Raw genomic sequence first — 8,764 nt, 5'->3', positions numbered from 1 at the left:
GGCGGCGGCGCGATCGGCCGGGCTGTAACCGTCGTCCGTCCGGTAGCGGCTGGAGCGGCAGCGGCGGCCGGGCAAGGCACGAGGTGACGCCACAGGGCAGCGGCGGGAGCGGGGCCAGCGGCGGCAGCAGGAGACGCAGCAGCGGCCGCAGCAGCAGCAGCAAGACGGACTCGTGGACACGCGCCGCCGCCGCCGCCGGGCCGGGCCGGGTGTCGCGCGCCGAGGCTGGGGGGGAGTCGTCGCCGCCGCCGCCACCGCTACCGCCGCCGCCGCCGCCGCCGAGGTGACTGAGGAGAGAGGCGCCTCCTCGCTCCCGCCGCCGCCGGACTTCAATGCCCAGTCCCCAGCTCGCCAGCGTGAGTGCGCTCCTCCCGGGCGGCCCCCGCGCCGGCTCCCGGGGCCTCGGGGAAGGGGAGGGCGGGAGGCGCCGCAGCCATTAGTGCAGGCCCGAGACACGTCCCCGGAAGGAGGGCCGGGCCGGGCCGGGGGCGGGGGGAGCGCAGCCGGGAAGCGTGGAGAACGAGGGTGGGTGGGGAAGGGGGGACTGTGCGTGTGCAAGAATGTGGAGTGTGTGTGTGGGGAATGTGCGTGCATGAGGGGGACAGTGTGAGTTGGGGAGAGGGCTGGGTGTGCATATGGGGTGAGGAAGACGGAGTGGGGGGTGTGGATGGGAGAGTTGGGGGCCGTGTCCGGGGTCAATGTGTGTGTGTGTGAGTGCGGGCGGAGTGTAGAGGGCAGTGGGGGTGTGTTGGGGGAGTGTGCGTAGGCGACAGGGGTAAATGGGGGAGAGTGAGGAAGCGGGAGAGGGAGAGAGCGGTCAGTGTATGGGGTAGAGTGGGGGGGAATGTGAGTGGTGCGTGAGAGGGAGGACGGGGAGAGGGTGAATGGCAGAGGAGGGAGCGTGGAAGGGTGTGCCTGCGATTGTCCAGCGTGTGAGCGGGCATCCTGGAGACTCCCCGTGATCGTGATCGCTGTGTATGGCGATAGTGAACCCGCGTGTCCTCGGTTAGAGAGTTCTGTCCAAGAGCGTCTTGTTCCTGGGTTCCAGTATGAAGAAACGGTATAGGAGTCTATTCCAATGGCACTATAATCTTCTGGTTCTGCGATTTCTAAAAGAACGGTCGTGTTTTTTCGGAAGGGGGGGGGAGGGTGAATGTTTTCCCCCATGTCTTATGACATCCATATAAATTTCTAAATTTGTCAAGGACATGGTCTTCATCCCAACCTAGTCTGGCCCTCTGAACGCTAACTTGTCTATTGCCCAGGATCCTCTACTCTTGTCTTTAGAGTGTTCAGAGGCATAGACGGTTTTGTACAAGTACTGCTGGTTTTTCAGGTGAAAGGTATTTTATTGTTAGGTAAGTGGAAAGAATTTTTGTTAGGTTTTGGTTCTTTTCTACCCTTCTGGAGAAGAACTCTTAAGAAAAAATGTGATGATGATGATGATGATGATGATGAACCACAGGCTAGTTTATTATTCCCTGGAGTTTGTCAAGAAACAAACATATAAAGTGTTCCGCAGTTCTAGCATCACCATAGACGACCTTGTCTGTTTGGAATCACCAAACTACAACTGGTGCTGGATTAGAATATGGTAGTTATTTACAGTAGTTTCAGACAGGAAGTGAGTGAAGTTATGCCTTGTTCAATGTGCGAAGGGAAATTAAGGCGGCGGAACAACACATTATTAAGGCTCCAGAATCACTTGTGTTGGTGAAGATGGTGAGAAGTTGTTTGCCTGTATTTTGATCTGACATTTTCAAAATTGTTTCATATTGGATAGTGAAAAGACTTTTTTTTTTTTTTAATGATTATTTATTTTTGAGAGAGAGATTGAGTGTGAACGGGCGAGGGGCAGAGAGAGAGGGAGACATAGAATCCGAAGCAGGCTCCAGGCTCTGAGCTGTCATGACCTGAGCTGAAGTCAGTCACTCAACTGACTGAGCCACCCAAGCGCCCCTTGAATAGACATTGTTAACGGACTTTGCCAGATTCTTGTGTTGTGGAAGTAGGGGTTTTTGATAAAGAGTATTTGGTATGGATTTTACACTTTAATGATAAGTTTCTTAGAAGTTGGGAGTCTTTCAATATGATAAGCAAAGAGGAAGGTAGTCCTTTTGATAGTAGACATAATCGAATTATAGACCAAAGCATCTACGTGTAATTAGAAGTCTGAAATTATATTTTTTCTAGAGTGTCCTTCTCATTCACTAGCATGCCATGCTCTCTGCTTTCAGAAGTAGTGAATAGTATTGTTAACTAATATTCAGTGGGGGACTGGACTAATTAGTATTAAGTGCCTGTTGTGCACCAGGTACTTTTTATACACTCTCATTTAAATCTCACAGCTACTGTGAAGGTTGTAGCGATCCTCACTTACGTTTATTTGGCACATACTGAGTGGTTTTTGTTTGCTAGGCACTGGGGATTCAGTGCTGAGCCCTCAATGACTTACAGTGATGAGATGAAGAGATAATAGAGACGCAAAGAGGTTAAGTAACTTGTCCCAGGTCACAAGATAATAAGAATTGGAGCTGGATTAAAAACCCAGGTCTGTCTGATTCGTGTCCTTGGTTTTTCCACTACACCATCACCACCCTCGCAGTAGGTTGTCTCACTTTGAGGTTTCTCAACCACACAGTGACCCAGCAGCTTCTACAGATGAGAAATGTTGAATTTAATGCAGAAGACTAGATGGCCAGAGGCAAAGGGATCATTTAGGAGATGCTGACTTGAGGCTCTTTGGGGCCTAAGCTAGGCTTTTATGTGGGTGGAGATTCTGCCTTGAAACTCTTGGGGCCCCAGGGTGTGTGCTTTGAGACATAGTTTTTATGAGGCACCTGGGATATGTCTGGGAGAGGAAAGTCTGATTAAAGAAACCCATCAGCCTTTTATGTTTTTTTATTTTGGGGGAAAGAGAAAGAGTTACTGGGGTTAAGAGTCAACTAGAAGTTGTCATTCCTATGTGAAAGTCTTTTCTGTTCAGCTGTATGAGATATTTAACTCAGATTGTGAAGGCAAGTGAGCAAATACATGTGGAAGCACTTTGTTAATTATAAATTGAACTATATAGATTCAAAATATTATCACCATTAAGACCTTTCTAAGGCAACAGTTTGTCATATTTAGTAACTGGAAAAAGCTAGCATTTAGGACACCTATACAAATGAAAAATTGTTTAGAACTGCTGAACTGGGTATATTCTGACTCAGAACAGCAAAAGTCAAACCACTCCCTCCATGAGTCAGTCTAGTAATATTTAATTTGAACGAACCAAACTTATAGGCAGAAATCATTTACAACATCATTGAACTTTGGTGGCACTAGGAAGAGTAAATGTTTGAATGCTTTTGTGTATAACTTTCTTAAAAAGTTTGAAAGTCTCATATTTCCTTGAAAAGATATTTGTGTGAAATGAGGTAAAATAGATTTGTTTTTCTTAAGATTTAGCTCTTTGTTTAACAATTTGTCTTAACTTTTTTTTTGTTTATTTATTTTTGAGAGAGAGACAGAGACAGTGTGAGCAGGGGGAGGGGCAGAGAGAGAGAGGGGGACACAGAATTGGAAGCAGGATCCAGGCTCTGAGCTGTCAGCACAGAGCTGGACGTGGGGCTCGAACCCACAGACCCCGCGAGATCATGACCTGAGCTGAAGTTGGAGGCTTAACTGACAACCACACAGGTGCCCCTTAACATTTTTTCTTTCAAAGGTAGAAGTTTTGTATGTAATAGTTATAGAACTTTTTATGATTTTTGAGACAAAGTTGAAATTTAGTAAAGGTTCATTTAACAGGGTTTTATACTGTACCTTTTTGTTGGAATATGGGATTGTTAACCAGTGAAGCCTCTAGAAAAAACATTTACAGATAAGGTGCAGAGGGGCAGTGCATAAATTTTTAGCTGTTGCTCTTGGAAGAGCGAAACTTAAGTTAGAGTGAAACCCAAGTTAGATTGATTTCTTCAAGAAGTTGGGGATCTTTAAACGTTTTGAGCAACTGAATATCAAGATCCATCATTTTAACGTGGTAGATTTAGTTATGTTTATTGAGTAGGGCAGTGGTAGAGATTTTGAGGTCATAGGATACTTGTGATGTCCAACATTATTACACTTTAAATTTCAACATTCCCTTCTTGAGAATCTTATGTATGCTGAATCATAAATCTTACTTAAAATTCATAATAATCCTTTGAGTAAGTGGCATTCTTTAAATTGTACAGATAAAGAAATTGATTTATAGAATCAGTTGTTGAATCCCAGGTTTTGGAATCCAAGTTAAAGAGTATCGGTAAATAGATGGCAGTGGATAAAAAAAAAAATTCCCCTTGAGGCTTAAGGTACTTAAATCTCTGGCTAAACTTGATTTTTGAGTTAACTCTGGTCATTTTATAGGGAGGTATATAGGAGTTAAGTAGATGTTAAAGAAGTTGGCCTTGGGGCACCTGGCTGGATCAGTCGGAGAAGCATGTGATTCTTGATCTCAAGGTCATGAGTTTGAGCCCCACATTGGGTAGAGAGAGATTACTTAAATAAATAAATAAATACATAAGCAGATGAACTTAAAGAAGTTGGTCTTTTGTTTGAAATGTAGTTTTTAGGGTTTTTTTTCTTTTTTTTTTTTTTTAAAGGATACTTCAGTTACCTGCGTATTTTTTGTTTGCTCTTTTGGTGATATTGTTGCTTTGAGAGTTTTCTTCAGACACTAGTTGGGTTATATAGAGACTGATGATTATTTTCTTTTCTTTTTTTTTTTTTTTTAACGCTTATTTATTTTTGAGACAGAGAGAGACAGAGCATGAACAGGGGAGGGGCAGAGAGAGAGGGAGACACAGAATCTGAAACAGGCTCCAGGCTCTGAGCTGTCAGCACAGAGCCTGACGCGGGGCTCGAACTCCCGGACCGTGAGATCATGACCTGAGCTGAAGTCGGACACTTAACCGACCGAGCCACCCAGGCGCCCCTGATTATTTTCTAAAATAAAGCAAGAGTCTGTGATGTTACAGTTCACATAATTTTGTACCTTGGGTTTGTTAATGAACAATGGATACCACCAATTACAAATTTTGGGGGAAATGGTGATTTGAGTCTGTTAATCTGGAATGTTAGAAGAGCCTTTTATCCATTTTCATCCTTAGGGCTAGTGCATACGTATAGAGGTGTCTGGTCGCTTTCTCTAGTTACCCTTTGTTTTACTGACTGAACCACATTCTCTAGCTCCTTTGACTTCTGGCCACTGTCTTGGGACTTGGAGCCCTATAGGACTGCTTGATGTAGAGCCCAAGTAGGTATTGTATGTATGTTTTCTCTCCTTGGAGTAGTGGAGATCTATCTGGGCTGAACAGAAATTGTCACTAGTCTAGCACCTCTAAGAAAGAAGCTGCACAGCACTGTGGGCTCTGTCCACTTTCCACAGTTACCCTGTGGAGTTAACAGGACCTGGGTCAGAAAATGACCCTTCTGCACGTCTTACGGTGGTTTTCCCTGAACTATCTGTTCAATCAGCATAGATTGACAGGGCACAAAATCTTTCCTGACAAAATGACTGTGAGGAGTTGACAGATTATACCAACAGTTTTTTGTTACTTGAATACAAATGTTTTTTGTTTGCCTGCACGGATTTCTTACCCATACATTCTGTAATACAGCATCTACTTCATTTTAAGGGGCCTAGAAACTAAATTTCATCATTTGAATATAAATTTACATTGCACAACATTGCCTTTTTAAACGATAGAGGATTTTAAGCTTTTCTGTGACTCTTTTCTAGTTGAGCCTGTTTTGAAAAAATATTTTGACCATTAGAATGGTCTTTACCTTTAGAGATATTTAATTCCTTTCATAGTATTTTTGGGTTGAAATTTCATTCTTCTCAGAAAATGTTAATTCTTTTGGCTATAAAATGCACACATGATATATTTGCTTTAGCAGATCAGATAAATTACTTTGTGTTTTTATTTCTGCAGTGGTCAAAAATGTTGGCTCTTAACTAATGTATCCTTTGACAAGAATTCAAATTCAGTCTGCTTTCTTGTAGTCCTCTTTTAGTTTTAGTTGAGATTTGAGCAGTCTTATAGGAGACGTTCACTAGGTTGTATCACCACGGTATCCGTAAATTGGATTTATAGACATATGCTGATATTTACTGTTTTTAGTAGCAAAACAAATTGATGTGTTTTTTACTTTCCATTATTTATGAAAAGCCTCTCATGAGGGAGCAGAATGACTGGTTAGTGCAGAAGGATATGAGTCATCGGCAGGGTTTGTCAGCAAATTGAGAAGGATATGATGGAGAAACAATAGATTCTAGTGACATTATTCTTCATACCACACGTGTGGATGCAAACAAGTTTCCTTTGGTGATTGGTTTAAGTTACTCAAATAATTTAGATCTTCCAAGATGAGAAGCAGTCCAAATTTAAGTCATAGACTATGCCCTGAATTGTTTTTCTGGTGAAATGAGATCTTCATTTGGAGGTCGTCAACAAGTAGAATTTAGTTAAACTCCTCTCTCTGTTTACTAGGAAAAATAATTCACCTATGAGGTAGGAGTTAGTAAGTTGAGAGTCTGTTTTTGTGAAGCTTGTAACTATGGACGTGCTCGTAGATCAGAAGATGTCCACCAATGTGACGTATTTGTTTTCTGTCATTGAGTAAAGAGTCACTCCCTGACTGCTACTCCTACTTTTAAATTCTTAAAAGCTTTTATTGCATTCAAATTGGTTTGAAATTCTCAGCATGGTCAAGGCCTCCTAGAGTTATTTAACCAAAGACTCCTTTCCTTTCTCAAGGCATGCTACCATGGCCCTTCACTGTTTCTACAGTCTTGTCAGAAAAGTTTTACCTTTCCTCAGAAGTCGTAATCCTCCTCCATTCTGCTCATACTTACTTTGTGTCTTCAAAGTATGTGGCATTAGTATGAAATTTTAATGTCCTTCATCAAATATTTTCACCCACGTGGATTCTTTTAGGCTCTTGATCCTGGATAGTGTTTGTATGGTGTGCACAAAGAGCTCCACAAAGGCTTGTTGTTCTATTGGATATGCTGCACTTTAGTATCGTTCAGAGGTGGCATACTGTCCCCCATCTCAGTAAGCATTTGGAGGAAGAGGACGAGAAAGAGTACCTTTTGCATTCTTTAAGTTGGAAGAGAAGGAAGGTGAATCCATGTTGACCTAAACTGGTGAGCAAAGAATAATAATCCCTTGACATGGTGTTATAGAGGTATTTCACCATTTTTACTTCACTCTCGTGTTTTAATGTGAAACAACTGCTTTCACTGTATGGTTTTTAAAGATTGTGAATGTTGTGTTTTATGAAAATAAACATCAAGCCATTCATGGACAATTAGTGGGTAGACAGTATATTTTAAAAGGCCACTGGCAGCTCCAAATAGAATGATTTGGGTTCTTGTCTATCTTGTATTACAGTGAGTACACAGAGAGAGATGGCCGTGAAGTACAATGTAATTTATAAAAAGCAAGTTTAGGAGAGGAAGTGAAGTGTAACTTAACCGGTTTTAGGGGAAACTTGGACCAAAATGCCCTAACAGCAGAAAAATTTCTGGGGCTCAAACAAAAGAATTTATGCTGACAAGATGTAATTTGGAATGTTTTTTATTCTGTATCCTGTGCATAGCTTCCTTCCCTCCCTGTCAGTGGTGGATATTTAAACAGGACCTTTAAATAATGTTCAATATATTTGACAAAATGGGGAAATGAAAGAGTTAAGCTGACCCATAAACTGCTCAGCTCTGAAACATATATTTTAAATAATGCTAACAATAGCCTGGAAGTTCTTACTTTGCATGCTGCTCCTGTGCTGTAGGTTATTTTGAAAGGTGATTCAAATAACCTTTTCCCAAGTATCTATTTTGCAACCTCAGGGAACTCACAGCTGTTACAGTCATTCTAACTGTCCTGATATAGCTCAGAAAATATTTCAAAGTGGTGTTGACAGGATGAATCCAGGTGTCCTTGTGGATTTTCTTTCTTTCTTTTTCTTTTTTTCTGGATTTTCACTACTGAATTTGCATTATTACAGTTGAAGTTCAGAACCTCAAATGTATTTCTTTATTAATGAAATAATCAATTCAGTGATTCTGGGTTAATGTACATGTAGTGATGTTGGAAACTAAATTAAAATGATTAAAACTTAAATTGTTTTCCAGGAAAATTACTTAGCCTTTTGAGGTTAAAGGAGGTAAGAAAGGAAAAAAACAAATATTAGAATTTAATTATACGGGAGTGCTGCTGAATTTGAGATAGTTATTATTATATAAAGGAGGTTACCAGTTATTTAGGAAAACAGTGAACTTAAACTTGATAACATTGGGAGTCTTAAAGTGCACGTAAACTAAAGTCTTCAAATGCAAAGCCCGTGAAGACGATAGCCGTAATATCTTTGCCTAGAAAGGAAAAGTGTGAATAAATAGAATCAATTTAATAGAGCTATTTAACTTAACTTTTAAAAGATTTTAAAGGTTGCCTGGATGGCTCAGTTGGTTAAGCGTCCCAACTCTTGATTTCGGCTCAGGTCGTGATCCCAGGGTTGTGAGATCAAGCCCTGCGTTGGGCTCTCAGCTGAGTGTGGAGCCTGCTTGGGATTTTCTCTCTCTCCCTCTCCCCTGCTCATACACTCTCTCTAAAATAATAATAAAAAATAACAAAAGATTTACTGAAATCAGTAAGATTAAGCCCAATATTAGAATTGTGCTGTTAGGATTTTTAATGTTATTACCAGTATTCAAATAACTATTAAAATTAAAAAA

At 41.4% G+C, this 8,764-nt stretch overlaps 1 protein-coding gene across 1 annotated transcript in view; it reads left to right on the top strand.

Annotated features, from left to right (window-relative positions):
* Positions 1-203: 203 nt before the first annotated feature.
* The window catches only part of PTP4A2 (protein tyrosine phosphatase 4A2), a 28,775-nt gene continuing 20,214 nt past the window's right edge, over positions 204-8,764 (top strand). The window contains exon 1 of the mRNA XM_042950308.1: positions 204-356. The gene's annotated coding sequence lies outside the window, so the exon portion shown is untranslated. The remainder of the gene's footprint in view (positions 357-8,764) is intronic.

This window comes from Panthera leo, chromosome C1, assembly GCF_018350215.1.
Source record: "Panthera leo isolate Ple1 chromosome C1, P.leo_Ple1_pat1.1, whole genome shotgun sequence".
NCBI classification, from domain to species: domain Eukaryota; kingdom Metazoa; phylum Chordata; class Mammalia; order Carnivora; family Felidae; genus Panthera; species Panthera leo.
Note: the sequence above shows the minus strand (reverse complement) of the source record. Positions and strands in the feature narration are given on the sequence as shown.